The 22,340-nt window shown below is 42.4% G+C and overlaps 1 protein-coding gene across 4 annotated transcripts in view; it reads left to right on the forward strand.

Annotated features, from left to right (window-relative positions):
- Nucleotides 1-22,340, forward strand: part of eps8a (EGFR pathway substrate 8a, signaling adaptor) — a 73,001-nt gene that overhangs the window by 5,306 nt on the left and 45,355 nt on the right. The window contains exon 1 of one of the 4 annotated variants that reach the window (XM_078165331.1): nt 2,960-3,052. The exons of the other annotated variants lie outside the window; for them this stretch is intronic. The gene's annotated coding sequence lies outside the window, so the exon portion shown is untranslated. Of the gene's footprint in view, nt 1-2,959; nt 3,053-22,340 lie in introns of those variants that run through there. 4 annotated transcript variants of the gene reach the window in all.

The raw sequence follows: 22,340 nt of genomic DNA on the forward strand, positions 1-22,340 counted from the left end.
AGTAGAAGCGAAATAATTGGAAATAAGTACTGAAATTACTGAAATGTTTTTACCCTGACTTTATCAGGATCTGGTCTTTATTTATTTGTGCGTAAACCATTGAGATCTTTGTCTCCCTGTATCAATCTGTGTTTAAAGAGTGAAGGCAGCAGTTAGTCAGAGCCGACTGTTGTTAGAAACCGTGCAGTTGGTCAACATTACAGTCAGACAGGAGTTCCCCTGATTATTCATCTGGTCATCATGCAGGTCAACAAAAGAGCAGAAACACTTCCTGCTTCTCTGTGCTCTACTTAAACACCTACAGTGCAGTATGCTGAACATTTAAAATACACCTACAGTGCAGTATGCTGAACATTTAAAATACACCTACACTACAGTATGCTGAACATTTAAAATACACCTACAGTGCAGTATGCTGAACATTTAAAATACACCTACACTACAGTATGCTGAACATTTAAAATACACCTACAGTGCAGTATGCTGAACATTTACTACCTACAGTACAGTATGCTGAACATTTAAAGTACACCTACACTGCAGTATGAACATTTAAAGCACACCTACAGTACAGTATGCTGAACATTTAAAGCACACCTACACTACAGTATGAACATTTAAAGCACACCTACAGTACAGTATGCTGAACATTTAAAATACACCTACAGTGCAGTATGCTGAACATTTAAAGCACACCTACACTACAGTATGAACATTTAAAGCACACCTTCACTACAGTATGAACATTTAAAGCACACCTACACTACAGTATGAACATTTAGAGCACACCTACACTACAGTATGAACATTTAAAGCACACCTACAATAAACCAAAACACCTATAGTGCATATACAGTGCACCTGTAATGTACCTGCGGGAAAACCTGAAGGTTGATTGAGAGGCCTGAGGAGTAGGAAACAAATAAGAGACAGAAGTATTTAACAGCCACTAAAGACTTAATATTCAGTACGTTTACAAGCAGCCTGAGAAAATCCAATTGTTGGCTTAGTCCGACTGAAACTGGACTATCTGTAGCTCGACTAGCACACCTAGATAATTCAATTGAAAATCGAACTATTGCTGCAGGTATCCACTTAGTCCCGCTGGAGTCGGACTCAGCGTTCTGCGCATGCACCACTTTTTCTTTTGCGGGCTTTCACCCGGAAGAAGAAGGAGATGACGCAGCAGCAGTGCAGTAACTCCTGGAAAAACAAACAAACACCATGCCGACCGAGAAGCAGAGAAGACGCACGTCTGGACGGACGAGGAAATTACACTCATGGTCCGACACCTAAAGGAGCTACACATTTTGAATTTTATGGATCGTAGGAAAACATGAAACGTAGATTTATGTATAAAAGCTTCTGAACAAGAACCGGAACTAGTTCAATACGCACTATATTAAAAGGACACAGCGTCACCTATTGAGGCGGAGTCAGGCGTACTTGGTCAGAAATTCGATTTTTTCTTCTGCATGTATACTGAGACAAGACGAGAAGACCGACTTGACTGATTAGCCGAGCTATGAGCTTAGCTCCACTACTGCGTGCATGTAAATATACGGACTGATCCTAATTTAATAAGATTATATATTTTTGGAAATTATGAAACTTATATTTTTGGATCGGAATTTATGAACATTGAAAAAAATCAAATTCAGCTTTTGAAACTGCAAATCAAGAAATTTTGTATTTTAATTTCAAAGAGGTGAATTTAGAACCAAATGGATTCTGGTCGAAGTAAAATATTTCCTTGCTTTGAATTCAGCAATGATCAAATTTCAACACAAAGCACTCAGTGGCTGCTAAAATTCAAATATTTATATCTTGTTTTTGCTTCCGTGGAGAAAGAATGAGTCAAAACAAAGACAAGATTACCTGGAAATGGTTTTAGCAGGTAGAACCCTAAAATTAAAGGCCAGTTTCACCCAGAATTATTATTAGTAGTTTTATTTCTTTAATTAAAAGTGTTTTCTATGAGCCAAATAAAACCAAGACAACAGCTTCTGTCAGAGCAGTTTTATCAGCTAATAAACGCTGATAAAGAACCATTATGACACATTATGTTTATGATACTGAGCGATATAATTCACTGAATAATCTCTTTATGTTTCTGTGAATCATCTTGACACATTTTTTCTTCTTCAGGAACAGGAATTAGCTTAACAAGTAGATTCATGAAGAAAGACTTAAAAATGTAACTTCAAAATAAAATTTAGATTCTTAATATCACAGGACATAAATAAAATTAATGATGCTGATTTTTTTTTTTAGGACACTAAAATCTAAAATGACAGCTCAATTTTTCAGAAAAAAACCTTTGCATATTGAGCTGTAAATTCACAAATAAACTCCTGCTGAGACTATATAACAAATATATGTATTAGTTCATTCTGTTAAGTTTATTTTTCAGGGTCAGTGAATATTAATGAACATTAAACTGTAAATATGCCAGAATTAGCCAGGAGTTTTCATCTGTAGTCCGCGGCCAGGTGTCAGTTTGGCAGCCTAAAATCAAGAAACAGTTTAATTGATAATGATGTTTAACTTCTCTGTGATAAACCCTGATCGTTTTTAACCTCCTGAAACAGGCACTCCACTGCCAGAGCAGAAGTCATAAAGCCTGACACTTTATTGCTGTCATTTAAGATAAGACACTTTATTGATCTGTGAGGGTGAGGCGGGCGTTGTCGGCAGTAAACTGTGATAAACAGGAAATATAAATACCAGCAGGTATTTACACAGGGAGTGAAGCTACCTACAGTTTAATGGAGAAAGTACAGTATCACTCTGAGATCAGTCATGTTGAGGAGCTTAAAGGTGTCCTGTCCACCACCTGTCAGCTGGTCTCTAAGCCCCGCCCCCCACCTCTCCGTAATGAGTCATTAATCAGAGGCTTAAACTCCTCAACGACAAGCTGCTGCAGCAAATCCAGGTCTTGCAGAGACCTGGATCCGCAGTAATCTGTCACACATGAACCACAGAGACTTCATCACTGCAGTCTGTGTGTGGATCCTCTCAAACTCTGCTCACCTGTGGACGTCTTGTACAGGTAAGACCTCTGTGGGTGTTCAGGGTCTGTCTGTGAGTGTAGGAATTTAGATGTTCAGTCCAAATTGGTTAGCGTATTTTAAACAAGATGTTGCAGCTTTCCAGTGCAGACAGACGGCTTAAACACCCAGATTAATCAAATATTTTCTTGATGAATGAATTTATTTGGTCTGTTAAATGTCAGAAAATGGTGAAAAATGTTGACCAGTGTTTCTGTAAGCCCAAGACAGCGTCTCAAATGTCTTGTTTTGTCCACAGCCTAAAGATCACTGATGAATACTTTGGTGTTTGGGTTATATGTTAACATTTTTCAGTTAGTTGCTGATATATTCGCATATGACCCGCCTTACTCTCCATTTGATTGGTTACTACTTGTTGCCGTCGTTGGTTGGATTGAGGTTTAGGCACGAGGAGTGAGACTGGTTAGGGTAAGAATGTCGGGGTTGATTTATAATTGTACGTTGGCTATATGTAGAGCTTACGTCATACAGTAGCTTGCGCACATGGCCTGCGCCGTTGTGAGCATTTATACTTGTGTAGTGGTGTGTCTGTGTCGTGTTAGGGAGGTGTCGCTACACCTCCAAAGTGCTAGTCAGCGGTGGGGTTTCTGTCAAGTTAAGGGGATTCAAAACACACATTAAACACACATTAATGGCTTAATAGCGACAGTTTCAAACACAATTACTCAAATTGACTCCATTATACGTCGCGAGATTTTCAGTCAAAACACTTGTCCCCACAAATACAACATGCTAACGTTATTAGCACAAGCCTATGGCATTTTACATTGTACAAATTAGCTCTGTGTCTACTCATATGGAGCCAGGAACAACAGCAACATTTAACAAAGGTAACGTCACAAAATTTGGCTCCCTAATAACTCCCAAGGTTAACAAGCAAAGCAACTGTCTTGTACTAAACACATTTTCCCCACAAATACAACATGCTAAGCTAAAACTGTGTTGAAAGACAGAGGCACAGTTATATTAGGAAATGGGAACAAAGTTTTAGAAACAAACAGTTTATTTCAGGCAGCAGAGTAAAGACACCCATATACACAAACAACCACAAAACCCACATCATAGTCGGTGGTCTCTTTAGGTCTTCAGGTTCCAGCTTTGAGAAAATGGGTCAGGATGTTTCCAGTCTGTCCCGACCCCCCAGAGGGACGTAGGCCACTTATAGAGCCTTTCATCAGGCGAGGTACAATCTGCTCTGTCCTCTGTTCTGCTGTGTAACATTAAAGGCTTTTATTGTGAAACAGCTGCAGGAAATGACTACTGTCCTTGTCCCATTATACAAGCACGGGAGGGGAATCCATTTATTGACCCAAGTATGTGTGACTCCTCTACGATAGGTGGAGATATGCCCCCTTTCAGCTTGTTAGTGTTGGACCTTTTTCCTGTTGACCTATTACGTCACAGACCAAACAATCAACAGATAAGTTAGCTACGGTTAGCTAGCAGCTAACTAGTACCATGACGGACAACTTTACAGCTCTGTACATTTGGTGCGTCCAAAAAGTCACAGCTCTGGATGTAGATTTCTCCATGTTGTTACTGACTTCTTCTTCTCTTACACATTTAATGCTTTTGACTTCCAGGTCAAAGCCCGGGGTGGAAATTGTCAATCACATTATCAAGGTGTGTTAATCTGACTTTGAGACATTAGTTTTGGTACAATTTCAGTCGCACTAACATGTTAACATGTATTTTAGTACTTTATTTAAGTCTGGTTTAAGTCAGACTGACACAAGAAATCGATTTTCTCTGTCATGTGAACGTACTGACTGGTGCTAGGTGAGCAAACGGTAGATGTGCGGTAATACAGTGAAACCGAGGCTATACAACAGCTAACCTCAGTCTGCCAGATGCTGCTTTTGGTCAGCAGGACTCGGTCAGCGTGTTTATCGGTCTGTCCCCAGCTACTCTCACAAACTACTGGACCAGTCAGCCGAATATTGTGTGTGCACATTTATGACCGTATGCTCAAGGACCTCTCGTAGGTTTGGTGATTTAGCATTGTTGAAAAACCTGTTTTATTCACTGTTTCATCCCGTCATTGACTCCTCAATCCTCAAGTGGTCGCTTTGTGCTACAAATTTTCCGAAAATCTTCTCGTTTTTGTTACCTAAAACTGTACGAATGTGGACAACGTGGTATATCGTAGAGAAAAATATCCTTAGTATAATGTGTAGACGGTCTGTAACGTGAGTAGTTCTTTCTGTTGAAACTGGTTTAAATGGATATAAAGCTGTGGACGTCCTCACAGCCTACAGTAACGTCCTCACAGCCTACAGTAACGTCCTCACAGGCTGCAGTAACGTCCTCACAGCCTACAGTAACATCCTCACAGCCTGCAGTAACGTCCTCACACCCTGCAGTAACGTCCTCACAGCCTACAGTAACGTCCTCACAGGCTGCAGTAACGTCCTCACAGCCTACAGTAACATCCTCACAGGCTGCAGTAACGTCCTCACAGGCTGCAGTAACGTCCTCACAGCCTGCAGTAACGTCCTCACAGGCTACAGTAACGTCCTCACAGCCTGCAGTAACGTCCTCACAGCCTGCAGTAACGTCCTCACAGGCTGCAGTAACGTCCTCACAGCCTGCAGTAACATCCTCACAGGCTACAGTAACGTCCTCACAGCCTGCAGTAACGTCCTCACAGCCTGCAGTAACGTCCTCACAGCCTGCAGTAACGTCCTCACAGCCTACAGTAACGTCCTCACAGCCTACAGTAACGTCCTCACAGGCCGCAGTAACGTCCTCACAGGCCGCAGTAACGTCCTCACACCCTGCAGTAACGTCCTCACACCCTGCAGTAACGTCCTCACAGCCTGCAGTAACGTCCTCACAGGCCGCAGTAACGTCCTCACACCCTGCAGTAACGTCCTCACACCCTGCAGTAACGTCCTCACAGGCTACAGTAACATCCTCACAGCCTACAGTAACATCCTCACAGCCTACAGTAACATCCTCACAGGCTACAGTAACGTCCTCACAGGCTACAGTAACGTCCTCACAGCCTGCAGTAACGTCCTCACAGGCTACAGTAACATCCTCACAGCCTGCAGTAACGTCCTCACAGCCTACAGTAACGTCCTCACAGCCTACAGTAACGTCCTCACAGCCTACAGTAACATCCTCACAGGCTACAGTAACATCCTCACAGCCTACAGTAACATCCTCACAGCCTACAGTAACATCCTCACAGCCTACAGTAACGTCCTCACAGGCTACAGTAACATCCTCACAGCCTGCAGTAACGTCCTCACAGCCTACAGTAACATCCTCACAGCCTACAGTAACATCCTCACAGCCTACAGTAACGTCCTCACAGCCTGCAGTAACGTCCTCACAGCCTACAGTAACGTCCTCACAGGCTGCAGTAACGTCCTCACAGCCTACAGTAACGTCCTCACAGCCTGCAGTAACGTCCTCACAGGCTACAGTAACGTCCTCACAGCCTGCAGTAACGTCCTCACAGCCTGCAGTAACGTCCTCACAGCCTGCAGTAACGTCCTCACAGCCTGCAGTAACGTCCTCACAGCCTACAGTAACGTCCTCACAGCCTACAGTAACGTCCTCACAGCCTGCAGTAACGTCCTCACAGCCTACAGTAACGTCCTCACAGCCTGCAGTAACGTCCTCACAGCCTGCAGTAACGTCCTCACAGGCTACAGTAACATCCTCACAGCCTACAGTAACATCCTCACAGCCTGCAGTAACGTCCTCACAGTCTACAGTAACGTCCTCACAGCCTGCAGTAACGTCCTCACAGCCTGCAGTAACGTCCTCACAGCCTACAGTAACGTCCTCACAGCCTGCAGTAACATCCTCACAGCCTGCAGTAACATCCTCACAGCCTGCAGTAACGTCCTCACAGCCTACAGTAACGTCCTCACAGCCTGCAGTAACGTCCTCACAGCCTACAGTAACGTCCTCACAGCCTACAGTAACGTCCTCACAGCCTACAGTAACGTCCTCACAGGCCGCAGTAACGTCCTCACAGGCCGCAGTAACGTCCTCACACCCTGCAGTAACGTCCTCACAGGCCGCAGTAACGTCCTCACACCCTGCAGTAACGTCCTCACAGGCCGCAGTAACGTCCTCACAGCCTGCAGTAACGTCCTCACAGGCCGCAGTAACGTCCTCACACCCTGCAGTAACGTCCTCACACCCTGCAGTAACGTCCTCACAGGCTACAGTAACGTCCTCACAGGCTACAGTAACGTCCTCACAGCCTACAGTAACGTCCTCACAGCCTACAGTAACGTCCTCACAGCCTGCAGTAACGTCCTCACAGCCTGCAGTAACGTCCTCACACCCTGCAGTAACGTCCTCACACCCTGCAGTAACGTCCTCACAGGCTACAGTAACGTCCTCACAGCCTGCAGTAACGTCCTCACAGCCTGCAGTAACGTCCTCACAGGCTACAGTAACATCCTCACAGCCTGCAGTAACGTCCTCACAGGCTACAGTAACATCCTCACAGCCTACAGTAACATCCTCACAGCCTGCAGTAACGTCCTCACAGCCTACAGTAACGTCCTCACAGGCTGCAGTAACGTCCTCACAGCCTACAGTAACGTCCTCACAGCCTGCAGTAACGTCCTCACAGCCTACAGTAACGTCCTCACAGGCTACAGTAATGTCCTCACAGCCTGCAGTAACGTCCTCACAGCCTACAGTAACGTCCTCACACCCTGCAGTAACGTCCTCACAGGCTACAGTAACGTCCTCACAGGCTACAGTAACGTCCTCACAGCCTGCAGTAACGTCCTCACAGCCTGCAGTAATGTCCTCACAGGCTACAGTAACGTCCTCACAGCCTACAGTAACGTCCTCACAGGCCGCAGTAACGTCCTCACAGGCCGCAGTAACGTCCTCACACCCTGCAGTAACGTCCTCACAGCCTACAGTAACGTCCTCACAGCCTACAGTAACGTCCTCACAGGCCGCAGTAACGTCCTCACAGGCCGCAGTAACGTCCTCACACCCTGCAGTAACGTCCTCACAGGCCGCAGTAACGTCCTCACACCCTGCAGTAACGTCCTCACACCCTGCAGTAACGTCCTCACAGGCCGCAGTAACGTCCTCACACCCTGCAGTAACGTCCTCACACCCTGCAGTAACGTCCTCACACCCTGCAGTAACGTCCTCACAGGCTACAGTAACGTCCTCACAGCCTACAGTAACGTCCTCACAGCCTGCAGTAACGTCCTCACAGGCTACAGTAACATCCTCACAGCCTGCAGTAACGTCCTCACAGGCTACAGTAACATCCTCACAGCCTACAGTAACATCCTCACAGCCTGCAGTAACGTCCTCACAGCCTACAGTAACGTCCTCACAGGCTGCAGTAACGTCCTCACAGCCTACAGTAACATCCTCACAGCCTGCAGTAACGTCCTCACAGCCTACAGTAACGTCCTCACAGGCTACAGTAATGTCCTCACAGCCTGCAGTAACGTCCTCACAGCCTGCAGTAACGTCCTCACAGCCTGCAGTAACGTCCTCACAGCCTACAGTAACGTCCTCACAGCCTGCAGTAACGTCCTCACAGCCTGCAGTAACGTCCTCACAGGCTGCAGTAACGTCCTCACAGGCTACAGTAACGTCCTCACAGCCTACAGTAACGTCCTCACAGCCTGCAGTAACGTCCTCACAGCCTGCAGTAACGTCCTCACAGCCTACAGTAACGTCCTCACAGCCTGCAGTAACGTCCTCACAGCCTACAGTAACGTCCTCACAGCCTACAGTAACGTCCTCACAGCCTACAGTAACGTCCTCACAGGCCGCAGTAACGTCCTCACAGGCCGCAGTAACGTCCTCACACCCTGCAGTAACGTCCTCACAGGCCGCAGTAACGTCCTCACAGCCTGCAGTAACGTCCTCACAGGCCGCAGTAACGTCCTCACACCCTGCAGTAACGTCCTCACACCCTGCAGTAACGTCCTCACAGGCTACAGTAACGTCCTCACAGCCTACAGTAACATCCTCACAGCCTGCAGTAACGTCCTCACAGCCTGCAGTAACGTCCTCACAGCCTACAGTAACATCCTCACAGCCTGCAGTAACGTCCTCACAGCCTGCAGTAACGTCCTCACAGCCTGCAGTAACGTCCTCACAGCCTGCAGTAACGTCCTCAGTGTGGATGGAGTTCAGGATGACCTCTTTGGATCGGCTCCAGACTTCACTGTGGAGTTATTTTTAGTTTTACAGTTACTCACTGTTGATCTGAATCACACTGTGTTAAAAACTCTGCTGTTTGGCTCCAGGCCAGTTTTCTTTATAGTGACACATGAATCTGTGTCGGTCAATGATGAACAGTCTTTATTAGGCACTTCTTCTTCTCTCAGTATAAACCAGCACTTTAACAGCACAATAATTCACCAGGAAATTAAACTTTGGTTTGTCTGTTTATCTAAACTTCAGTTACAGTGCGTCATAATTTTAGTTTCATCTTTTTAAAGGAAAGCAGAGTTTATGTTTTTAATCTACTGTTATGTTATTTTAGTCTTGTGTGTATCTGCACTCTTCCAGCTTTGTGTTGGAGCTGCTTTTCTGCTGTTTCCTGCTGTATAAATGAAGTAAAGAAAAAAGCAAAATGACCTGAAGTCCTGCAGAGCTGTGAAGCAGTAGTTTAGCATTTTGATAGCTCGACACCTATTAACTAGTAGCTGGTTAATTTTTAGGAAAAACAAGCCAAACAATGTGAAACACAAGAAGCCCTTCCTTTTAGTTCGGAGCTCCACTGACTCTGTGAACCTCATCTTCTTCCTCCTCCTTCCAGATTGACACCACTGTCAGTGCGCTACATATGAAGCTACGTCCTGCTGTTGGTTAACTTAGCTTAGCTTAGCATAAAGAGGGGAAACAGCTAGCCTGGCTCTGTCCAAAGCTAAAAGAAACCACAGACCAGCTCCTCTAAAGCTCTCTGATGAACATGATATATCTGGGTTATTTAATTCACGTAAAAAAACTAAAGTGTAAAGGCGAAAGATTCTGTTAAGATTTTCCACAATCCTATAAAACCACAGTCAATCAGATATAAAACAAACAAGCTCATCCTTAGTGTCTTGAAACATAAATAAACATGCGTCATGTAGAAGTATTTTAACACAGTTAATCTCTATGGAGCACACACATATCAAATTAATCTCTCAGGTGTAGTCCTTAAATATATTCCCCTGGTGATCACACCAGTAAAGAAGTAAAGAGGATTATTATGGATTATGATTGTTATTATTAGCCTTCTTTAAAACATGCAGCCCTGTTTTAAGGACAGGCTCAGAAACTGAGCATGAACTTGTGATTTTTGCAGTGAACTGTTTCCAGATCAGATGGTGAACATGTGCTGGTGAGTCCAGTGTCACAGCTGCAGGATTAACGTCGATACCACAGCTGATGAATATGGATTAAAACACAGCCAGAGGTGATGAAGCTCCGTCTGTAATCTGAATAAATCAAACTCAACAGCTGTAATGGATCTCACAGTTTGTAGTGTCAGTGGAGCTGATCGCACAGAGACTGGGAAACAAAGTTGTTTAGTTTGAACAGACAGGAGCCAGTTAGCCTAGCTTAGCACAGAGACTGGAAGCAGGTGGAAACTGTGAGCCTAGCTTAGCACAGAAACTGGAAGCAGGTGGAAACTGTGAGCCTAGCTTAGCACAGAAACTGGAAGCAGGTGGAAACTGTGAGCCTAGCTTAGCACAGAAACTGGAAACAGATGGAAACTGTTAGCCTAGCTTAGCACAAAGACTGGAAACAGGTGGAAACTGTTAGTCTAGCTTAGCACAAAGACTGGAAGCAGGTGGAAACTGTGAGCCTAGCTTAGCACAGAGACTGGAAGCAGGTGGAAGCTGTGAGCCTAGCTTAGCACAAAGACTAGAAGCATTTGGAAACTGTTAGCCTAGCTTAGCACAGAGAATGGAAGCAGGTGGAAACTGTTAGCCTAGCTTAGCACAAAGACTAGAAGCATGTGGAAACTGTTAGCCTAGCTTAGCACAAAGACTAGAAGCATTTGGAAACTGTTAGCCTAGCTTAGCACAAAGACTGGAAGCAGGTGGAAACTGTTAGCCTAGCTTAGCACAAAGACTAGAAGCATTTGGAAACTGTTAGCCTAGCTTAGCACAAAGACTGGAAGCAGGTGGAAACTGTTAGCCTAGCTTAGCACACAGACTGGAGGCAGAGGGAAACTGTGAGCCTAGCTTAGCACAAAGACTGGAAGCAGGTGGAAACTGTTAGCCTAGCTTAGCACAAAGACAAGAACCATTTGGAAACTGTTAGCCTATCTTAGCACAAAGACTGGAAGCAGGTGGAAACTGTTAGCCTAGCTTAGCACAGAGACTGGAAGCAGGTAGAAACTGTTAGCCTAGCTTAGCACAGAGACTGGAAACAGGTGGAAACTGTGAGCCTAGCTTAGCACAGAGACTGGAAGCAGGTGGAAACTGTTAGCCTAGCTTAGCACAGAGACTGGAAACAGGTGGAAACTGTTAGCCTAGCTTAGCACAAAGACTGGAAACAGGTGGAAACTGTTAGCCTAGCTTAGCACAGAGACTGGAAGCAGGTGGAGTTGTCAAGGTGATATCGTGGGGCTTTTAAATCCCAAACTAGGAACACTGTGTAAAGAATGCACCACTATATGCATAAAATCAGAGTAAAACTAGTTGGAGCTGACCAGAAATTTCACTTTCAGCCATTATGGTTGTTGCTATGTGGAACTTTATGACATCATGACATCAGCAAGTCAAAATACTTCCATTATTAGAATATGACTTAATATGGTGACAGCTGTGGCTGGAGGTGTTATGTTTTCAGTTTGTCCATCCCATATTGCCCCATAAACACAGTGAAGACTGCTGGGAGGGAGTTTCTTTGGCACAAACGTCCTCTTGGACTCAGGAATGAACTGAATAGATTTTTGTGGCCAAAGGTCACTGTGATCTCACAAATCATGTTTTTGGTCTTAACTCAGGAATTCATGCTCCATGACAGACGTTCACACAGATGTCTGACAGGATAAAATTATGACAGTTTATATCCAAAGGTCAAAGGTCAACTTCACTGTGACATCAGAATGTTTTGCATAAACACTTCTGTCCATTACTCAGTGTTGTATCCCAGGAACAGAAGGGGAGACGTTTGGTCCTCTGTGTTACAGTAAAGTGTCCTCTGTGTTACAGTAAAGTGTCTTCTGTGGGACATTGTCCTCTGTGGGACAGTAGTGTCCTCTGTATGTAGGTTAGAGTGAGATAATTGAGACGCAGCTCCCAGCAGATCTGTGTCCTGGATCCTGTTGCAGAGTCAGAGGATAATGAATCAATCCTCACAGCAGAAGTTGCTCTCATTATCACTGAGCTCACATGTTTAAGTCATCATCATCACAACAGAGGGTCCATCTTTATATACACTTATCGATATATGAATGTTAACGTTAACTTGAGAAGATGGACGTGTCTCTGGGGAGAAGTTAAAATGTGATTTATTCTTTCTTAACTTGAAGATGAAATCTATGGATCTATGAATTTTTTTCTGAGATTATTTTTCTAAATAAAATCTGAATTTAAATCAACATGATTCTGGATTAGGATTAGGACTCTACTCTCAGGACAACTTTAAGAAAAGATAAAGATATTCTGAACTCAGTTGTGGATTAAAATCAGTGCGTTGTGAATAAAAAACTTATTTATGTTGAAATATTTAGAGGAGAGTGAGAAAGTAATGATATTAAAGTCAGAATTTTAACTTTATCCGAGATTAAATTCATAAATCAAAAAAATATAGTTTCCCTTTGTAAATAGAAGACAAAATAATTTTGGGATTAAAGTCAAACTAGGGAAATTTCTGACCTCATAATTCGGAGAACTCTGAGAAAAATCTACTCAAAATCTTGCAGAATTTTGACAATTGTTTTTATTTGAATTATTTTAGGATAAGGTGAGGAAATAATATAAAAGTCATAATTCTGATGTTTCCCCAGATTAAATCCCTAAAATGAAAATATAGTTACACTTGTTAAATTTGGGATTCGAGTCAGGATGGAGATATTTCTGATTTTATTCTCAGGAAAAATCTTCTCAAAATTGAAATTAAAGCTATTTTATTTATTTTGGGATTACAATTTTAATAAATAATTTAGAAAATGTTGACATTAGAGACGGGATGAGAAAATAATATTCAAGTCATAATTCTGATGTTTTCCTGAGATTAAATTCCTAAAAATGACAATATAGTTGCACTTTTTTCAGACATATCTGACTTTATTTTCGGGAGAATTCTGACAAAAAAAATTCTCAATTTTTCATGTGTTCTGAAATATAGTAATTATTATTATTTAATTAATTAATTATTTATTTGGGGTTAAATCAGGACAGTGTAAATAAAGAATTTTGACAATGTTTTTGGAGAATTATTTAAAAAAAATGAGAATAATATTATGAAAGTCATAATTCTGACTTTAACCCAGTATTGCATCATAAATTGGATAATACAGTTGCATAGAATTTTTGGGGGGATTAAAGCAGAGAGAATTGATCCATTTATTTCAGACAATAATCTGAAAATAAAAAAAAGACTTAAAGTTATTGGAGCCATTGAAGACACTCATGCTTCACTGTTCCTGCTCTTGTGGACGTACTCCAGTTTCCTTTACTGAAGCGGAGGAAGGTTGGGATTATGTGTGTGTGTGTGTGTGTGTGTGTGTGTGTGAGTGATGTAAATCTTCTGGATAATCCTCTTTACTTTCCTCTGCGAGACTGACAGACTCTCTGCTGCTGCTTTGTTTCTCAAACTGAAGATCTGAAGACGATCAACAGGCCTTGTAACAGTCAGAAAACAGAATATCTGTGTTGCGTCGTCTCTGTGCTGTTTCCACCAATCACAGGAGCTAATCACGGTTTCACCAGCTTTATTTCAAAATAAGAGCTCATTGATTTTTAAGAGAATTTAATCCAAGATTTAAAGAGTCAAGTGAGCTGGACGGCTGTTTTTCTCTCTCAGCTGATTGTTTGGTGGCATCTCGTTTTATATGACAACAGATAATTAGTGATGTTTATTATCACCAGGTTCCCACAGATCCTTTAAAGGGTCACTTTGGTATTTTTTAACCTGGATCCTATTTTCCCACATTTTTGTGTCAAAGTGATGAATGGGAACAATAATACTTGAAACTGGTTCAGCATTGACTGAGACCGCTGCAACCTGCAGTGTCACCACTGGGGGCAATTGAGCACTGTTAATTGACGTCCAATAAAACTTCTTGTTTTTGTCACTGACAGGCTCAGATTGTTATTCTAAGTGTCTGACAACATGATGGAGAAGATCCCTACTAGGGCTGTAGTCTCCTGGTCAACTAGTCGATTATTTGGTCGCTATGCTCTCATCCGACCAAATTCTCATTAGTCAAATAATCGCCGTGTTACTTTCATAAGGAGAAAAGTGCTACATCAATCGCTTTCCAGGATTAATCCATTATTTCCAGCGGCGGGGGGACAGGCTAAGTTGAACTCACCCACCCTATGCTAAAGGCCCGAACATACTCGGGCGTACTATAAGCGGAGTGGACTCCACGAGGAATGTCCGCCGTCATTCGGGCTTCCATAGTCGAGCGCATTTCCGCGTTGTAGTTTCCTGTAAAAATGTCCGAGTAACACACTACATTACCCACAATTCTTGCGCGTCGATGTGAAAAATACATGCCGAGCAGTCACTGGTGCGCAGAGCGGAGTCCGCGTGGTCGTAAAATCTGAGCTTTGTGCGCACAGGTATGGCGGACATCCACTTTTGGTCCGGGCGGACCTCCGCGGAAATCCGCTCCGCGTACGTTCCGCCCGAGTATGTTCGGGCCTTAAGCGTCACGGTGCACAGACCTCCTGTCTGTCTCTGTAAGCTGACACCATTTCCCTCAGTGGAAATGAAGCTTGTATTTACTTGTATTTCACAGATAAGACACAATAAATTGTGAAGACAATAAAGCCTCCATTAAAATAGCATTTTAAGTCTTGTGTGTGATTTATCCTGGCTTCAGTATGAGCAGAGGAAATCTCCGCTCGTCGCTAGGCTAATGTATATAATGTAAAATGCCACAGGCTGGTGCTAATAACGTTAGCATGTTGTGTTTGTTTGGAAAACGTGTTTAGTGTGACGGTTGTTTTGTCAGTGTTGTGAGTTGTAATGGAGCTGAATTGTGTGCCGTTACCTTTTGTTACATGTTGCTGTTGTCCCTGGTTTTATATGAGACAAGGGAAAGTCGCCAGTTGCTAAGCTAATGTATATAATATATATCCGTAGTGATCCTTTCCATAATGTTGTCAGATAGTTAGTATAATATTTTGAGCCTGTCAGTGACTAAAACAAAACAAGCACTTTTTAGTGGATGTAAATTGATGATGCACAGTTGCCCCAAGTGACTACATTGCAGACGGCTTCATCGTTGCCATCTGCAGCAATCTTACGCAATACTGGATCAATTTCAAAACTTGTTGTTCCCATCAGTCACTTAGACACAAAAACATGGGAAAATAGGGTATCGGTATTAAATTATGTTTTAGATAAATATTTTAAAAGTCTAAAAAATGATAAAACATGGGAATTAGGATTTTATGATTTTTCTTTCTGACATTACATTTTTAAAATCTCAATAATTGGAACCTTTTTTTTAAATTATTATTTTAATTGTCTGAATGTCTCTGGCACAAACGTCACACAGCTCAAGATAGTCGAATCAATTTTGTTTATTGTTAAACTGTTCCTAAATTTCATTTTGAGTAGCTCTACAAAAGTCTCAACTCTAACTTTTCTTAAGCTGTAGGAACCCTGATCACAGAAGACCAAAAGCAGCAAATTCTTACAATTAGGGAGCAGATTTTTATTTCACTTTGTTTTATTTTATCATTTACTATTCATTTTAATTTTTATTTATTTATTATTTATTATGTTTATCGTTATTTTTTTATTTGCACTCAAATAAAACGGCATAAAATCAGAACAGTTTAAAAAAAAAAAAAAGTGTCAGGAGAGGTCAAGAAGCCACAGGCTTATACAAACGGGCCTCCCCTTGACTTAAATTAAGAAATTGTTCACACTTTTGCTTAAAAAAAATTGTAAAATAATTATAGATTATCAAAATATGTCGCGATTAATTATCTGTCAATCATTGTAGCTCTAGTTTGTTTTTTGTTTTTCAGAGAGAGAATTTTTGTCTCCCTTGATTCTGAACATGTGGACGTAGGTGTTTTAAATCAGTCACTCCCTCCTGTCTTCTTTATTTATTAATTTTTTTGGTATTTTGGGTGGAGGTGGTGACAGGGAACAGCAGCAGGGCATGAATCATTTCTTAAACAGCAGAAGAAGAGGCCAATATTGTGACATCAAGGCATGGACAATCAGCCAAAACTTGATCAGTGATTCAACTTTCCCACCTCAGACAGACCTGAAAACTGTCCAGTATTTAGACTTTTAAATGTTTTGTGTCTGGCGTCAGATTTGCGATGAAAACAGGTCTAAATGTTTTCATAAAGGTGTGTGTTACTCTCAGACTGTAACCAGATAAAGAGATGATGGCGTTCTGTCACTATAAAGTCATCAGAGGTCAAACAGAAGTTAAAGTGACGCAGCAGTTCCTCTTCAACCGTCTGTTTGAACACTAGTTAGACTTTAACAGCTGACTTTATCCTGATCCATGACGTGAAGTCAACACGGTGACAGAAAGTAACACGTTATCCAGTTCAGTAATGAGCCGTTTGTTTGTTTTAGTGTCATTGAGTTTGTTCTGCCTGTCAGAAAACGGGAACATTAACTAACCAGGAAACGTGTTCATGTCGGGGAAGTTTCTTTACCTGCAGCTGCAGAGAAACATCCACGCTCAGTTAGTGTTCGTCATCTTCACTGTTTGACTTTATTAAATATTCACAGTTTTGGTGCAGCAGTAAAAACACAGAGATATTTTTGTTATGTATTTATGTTTATTTTAGACTAATTAATTGCGAAAATGTGGTATTATTCTCTGCAACATTACTTTTCAGCAGCTCGTCACACTTGGTGACAGCATGACTGACTCACATCAGGACACTGATGAACCAGACACATGTTTATACATCAAATCTAACATTTCTGATCTGGCCCAGTTGAATTTGTAATTGAACAGCCCTGATGTTTGGGTTTAAGCTGCTGTGGTAGTGGGTCAATCACACATTGCAGTAATTTGAATCATGCCTGCAGTGATTGGCTGTGAGCAGAACCATACAAGTAGTAATTTGTTTCTAGATCTGGGCACACAAGGATCAAATACAGGTGTCATTTGACTGGATACTACTTGGTGCTGGGTTCCTTCAGTTCAATTCAATTCAATTCAATTTTATTTATAAAGCCCAATATCACAAATCACAATTTGCCTCACAGGGCTTTACAGCATACGACATCCCTCTGTCCTTATGACCCTCACAGCGGATAAGGAAAAACTCCCCAAAAAAAAACCCTTTAACGGGGAAAAAAAAACGGTAGAAACCTCAGGAAGAGCAACTGAGGAGGGATCCCTCTTCCAGGACGGACAGACGTGCAATAGATGTCGTACAGAACAGATCAGCATAATAAATTAACAGTAATCCATGTGACACAATGAGACAGAGAGAGAGAGAGAGAGAGAGAGAGAGATGCAGGTAATGACAGTAGCTTACAACAACATTAATGAAAGTAATAATATTATAGTTATAGTTCTGGCTACTGTGGTACAATATGTTGAAAGTATGTATTAGTATCAGACAGTATACTTGTGTGACAATAGTCATATGTGTATAATAACAGTAGAAGTATGACTAATGACTAATGATGGCAGCAGCAGCAGGAGGCATCTGGCAGGACCACGGCAGCAGCACAACCACACACGTCACACTGTCCAGGCACCGCTGTGATATGAGTTAATCTGAGAGACAGTGGAGCACAAAGGCTCCGGAGAAGAAGCCGAGTTAGTGACATCCAGAATGGCCGAGTTAGCAAGATGCAGTAATAGGATGAGAGAGAGAGAGAGAGAGAGAGAGAGAGAGAGAGAGGGAGAGAGAGAGAGAGAGAGGGAGAGAGAGAGAGAGAGAGGGAGAGAGAGAGAGAGAGAGAGAGGGAGAGAGAGAGAGGGAGCCCGGTGTATTATAGGGGGTCCTCCGGCAGACTAGGCCTAAGTCAGCCTAACTAGGGGCTGGTACAGGGCAAGCCTGAGCCAGCCCTAACTATAAGCTTTATCAAAGAGGAAAGTCTTAAGTCTAGTCTTAAATGTGGAGACGGTGTCTGCCTCCCGGACCGTAACAGGAAGATGATTCCACAGGAGAGGAGCCTGATAGCTGAAGGCTCTGGCTCCTGATCTGCTTTTGGAGACTTTAGGGACCACGAGTAACCCTGCGTTCTCAGAGCGCAGTGTTCTGGTGGGATAATATGGCACTATGAGCTCTCTAAGATATGACGGAGCTTGACCATTTAGAGCTTTATAAGTTAACAGTAGGATTTTAAATTCAATTCTGGATTTTACAGGGAGCCAGTGCAGAGAAGCTAAAACAGGAGAAATATGATCTTGTTTCTTAGTTCCTGTTAGTACACGTGCTGCTGCATTCTGAATTAGCTGGAGAGTTTTTAAGGACTTACTAGAGCTACCTGATAATAGAGAGTTACAGTAATCCAGCCTTGAGGTAACAAAAGCGTGGACCAATTTTTCTGCATCTTTTCGGGTCAGGATAGGCCTAATTTTCGCAATATTACGCAGATGAAAAAATGCAGTCCGTGAGGTTTGCTTTAAATGAGAATTAAAAGACAAATCTTGATCAAATATTACTCCGAGGTTTCTTACGGTAGTGCTAGAGGCCAGAGCAATGCCATCTAGAGAAACTATGTCATCAGATAAAGAGTTTCTGAGTTGTTTGGGGCCAAGAACAATAACTTCAGTTTTGTCTGAATTTAACATCAGGAAATTGGTGCTCATCCAATTTTTTATGTCTTTAAGGCAGTTATGGAGTTATTTAGTTAATTGATTACTTTCTTCTGGCTTCATCGATAAATACAACTGTGTATCATCCGCATAACAATGGAAGTTTATAGAGTGATTTCTAATGATGTTACCTAAAGGAAGCATATATAGAGTAAATAGGATTGGTCCGAGCACAGAACCTTGCGGAACTCCAAAACAAACTTTGGTACGTAAGGATGATTCATTACGAACGTCAACAAATTGAAAACGATCAGATAAATAAGATTTAAACCAGCTTAGTGCTGAACCTTTTAGGCCAATTAAGTGATCCAGTCTCTGCAGTAGAATTTGATGGTCAATTGTGTCAAACGCCGCACTAAGATCTAATAAAACAAGAACAGAGACGAGTCCTTTGTCTGAAGCAATCAGAAGGTCATTTGTAATTTTAACTAGAGCTGTCTCAGTGCTATGATGCACTCTAAATCCTGACTGAAATTCCTCAAATAAATTATTATCCTGGAGAAAATCACACAGCTGGTCTGCGACTACTTTCTCAAGGATCTTTGACATAAAGGGAAGATTAGATATTGGTCTATAGTTGGCTAACACCTCTGGATCCAGGGTGGGCTTTTTTAGGAGAGGTTTAATTACAGCTACCTTAAAAGACTGTGGTACATAGCCTGTTAATAAGGATATATTGATCATATCTAATATATGAGTGTTAACTAAAGGAAAGACCTCCTTAAGTAGCCTAGTTGGGATGGGGTCTAAGAGACACGTTGATGATTTAGATGAAGAAATCACTGCGGTCAATTCTTGAAGAGAAATTGGGGAGAAGCAATCTAAATATATATTAGATTCTACAGCTGTGTTTGAGGTTAGATAGGTAGGCCTACCATCCGAGGGCAGGAGGTCATGAATTTTGCCTCTAATAGTTAGAATTTTGTCATTAAAAAAGCTCATAAAATCATTACTGCTAAGGGCTAAAGGAATACAAGGCTCAATAGAGCTTTGACTCTCAGTCAGCCTGGCTACAGTGCTGAAAAGAAACCTGGGGTTGTTCTTGTTTTCTTCTATTAATGCTGAGTAATAGTTTGCTCTGGCATTGCGGAGGCCCCTCTTATAAGTTTTGAGACTGTCTGTCCAGATTAAACGAGATTCTTCCAGTTTGGTTAATCGCCAATTCCTTTCAAATTTTCGCGATATTTGTTTTAACCTACGGGTTTGAGAGTTATACCAAGGAGCAAACTTTCTTTGCTTTGTTAACTTCTTTTTAAGAGGAGCTACAGAGTCGAGCGTTGTTCGCAGCGAGCCTACGGCGCTATCAACAAAATGATCAATTTGGGAGAGGTTAAAGTCGGCACGGGAAACCTCTGTTACTGAAGGTATTGGTATTGAATTTAACGACGAAGTAATCTTTTCCTTAAATTTTGTGACAGCACTATCTGATAAACATCTAGTATAGTAACTGTTGCTAAGTGGCGTGTAATCGAGTAAAAAGAAATCAAAAGTAATCAGATAATGATCTGATAGCAAGGGATTCTGTGGAAAGACTTTTAGGTTATCAATTTCAATTCCATACGTCAGAACTAGATCGAGGGTATGGTTAAAACAGTGAGTGGGTTCATGTACACCCTGACTGAAGCCAATGGAGTCTATTAATGAGATAAACGCGGTAGCCAGGGAGTCATTATCAACGTCGACATGAATGTTAAAATCGCCTACAATAATAACTTTATCTGATTTAAGAACTAAACTGGATAAAAACTCAGAATTCAGATACAAATTCAGAATACGGGCCAGGAGCACGGTACACTATAACAAATAAAAGTGGCTGCGAGGTTTTCCAGGTCGGATGTAAAACACTAAGAACGAGGCTTTCAAATGAATTATAATCTAGTTTAGGTTTAGGGCTGATTAACAGACTAGAGTTAAAAATGGCTGCAACTCCCCCTCCTCGGCCGCTGCCTCGAGGAATGTGGGTATTATTATGACTGGGAGGAGTGGACTCATTGAGACTGACATATTCATCTTGACACAGCCAGGTTTCAGTGAGACTGAGTAAATCAATATGATTATCTGATATTAATTCGTTTACTAACACTGCTTTAGACGATAGAGACCTGATATTTAACAGTCCGCATTTAATTCTCCTGTTTTGTCTTTCTGTCACAGAAGAGGTTTTAATTTTTATGAGGTTGTTATGCACAACTCCTCTTTGTTTAATTTTAGATTTAAATAATTTAGGTGGTTGGGGGACAGACACCGTTTGTATAAAACTATGAAAACTATGGCTGGGTAACTGAACTAGAAGCTCAGAGAGGCGTTTAGGACTGCAACTCTCTGTCCTGGTCTCAACTCTGGGTTGTCAGGGATTTAAATTACTAATAAAATTTGCCAGGTTCCTAGAAATGAGAGCAGCTCCATCCAAAGTGGGGTGAATGCCGTCTCTCCTAATAAGACCAGGTTTTCCCCAGAAAGTTTGCCAATTATTAACAAAACCCACATCGTTTGCTGGACACCACCTGGACAGCCAGCGGTTAAATGATGACATGCGGCTAAACATGTCATCACTGGTCAGATTTGGGAGGGGTCCAGAGAAAACTACGGAGTCCGACATCGTTTTTGCATATTCACACACCGAGGCAATATTAATTTTAGTGACCTCCGATTGGCGTAACCGGGTGTCATTGCCGCCGACGTGAATAACAATCTTACTGAATCTACGTTTAGCTTTAGCCAGCAGTTTTAAATTTGATTCAATGTCGCCCGCTCTGGCCCCAGGGATACATTTGACTATGGCCGCTGGTGTTGCTAATTTCACGTTCCTCAGAATAGAGCTGCCAATAACCAGAGTTTTATCCTCAGCGGGTGTGTCACTGAGTGGGGAAAAGCGGTTGGAAACGTGAACAGGCTGGTGGTGAACCGTGGGCTTCTGCTTGGAGCTGTGCTTCTGGCGAACCGTAACCCAACCTCCCAGCTGAACGGGAGTTACCGGAGGACAGTTAGCAGAGGCTAAGGCTATGCTATGTGGCTCCGCACCGGCTACAGGGGGCTGGCTAACTACCGCAGCTTTTGAATGGTTTTCCATGGTGCGGAGCCGCGCTTCTAATTCACTAAGCCTCGCCTCCAACGCAGCAAATAAGCTACACTTATTACAATTACCACTGTCGCTAAAGGAGGCAGAGGCATAACTGAACATTTGGCACACCGGGCAAGAAAGAGCAGGAGAAGGAGAAGCCATGGCTAAGCTAAAGTAGCTAACAAGGCTAAGAGCGTGCAAACAACAGCTAAGAGATTAGCGAGAAAGTCGTAGAAAGAAGGAGAGCTATAAGTGC

Source organism: Epinephelus lanceolatus, chromosome 23 (assembly GCF_041903045.1).
Source record: "Epinephelus lanceolatus isolate andai-2023 chromosome 23, ASM4190304v1, whole genome shotgun sequence".
Taxonomy (NCBI): domain Eukaryota; kingdom Metazoa; phylum Chordata; class Actinopteri; order Perciformes; family Serranidae; genus Epinephelus; species Epinephelus lanceolatus.